The sequence below is a fragment of the Corvus brachyrhynchos genome, unplaced genomic scaffold (assembly GCF_000691975.1).
Source record: "Corvus brachyrhynchos isolate BGI_N302 unplaced genomic scaffold, ASM69197v1 scaffold223, whole genome shotgun sequence".
Classification (NCBI taxonomy): domain Eukaryota; kingdom Metazoa; phylum Chordata; class Aves; order Passeriformes; family Corvidae; genus Corvus; species Corvus brachyrhynchos.
The window spans coordinates 1,730,956-1,731,363 of record NW_008237174.1 but is presented as its reverse complement, the minus strand read 5'-3'; positions in this window follow the sequence as shown (position 1 = coordinate 1,731,363).

Genomic DNA, 408 nt, shown 5'->3' with positions numbered 1-408 from the left:
GGGGGGGGTCTAAGATCTAGTTCAAATAAGAGGTTAACAGGAGTCCTGCATTAGTGTACACATACTACTGGCTTTTAAACATTCCCTGGAAAAACATATAGCTCAGCAGAAATTCCTTGGCATTAGACAGTCTGCCATGCTTGAGGGTTTTTTTGTTGTTTTCAGACTTGCCTGCAGATGGTAGTGTGTTTTCTTAGGTGGAGTCCTATACCTGCCTCTCACACCATCTAGGTGAAGTTGTCTTTGAGAATGTATGAGCAAACCACTAAGAAGTGGCAACACTCCTCAATTCTTTTATTCTCCCAGAAATGTGAAAGACCAGTGGCAAGGAAGACCAGTGTTTGTTGTTATATCTCCCTCTTTATCCTGGAAGACTCTTCTCTGGTCAGATGGAAGGAACAGATCTTT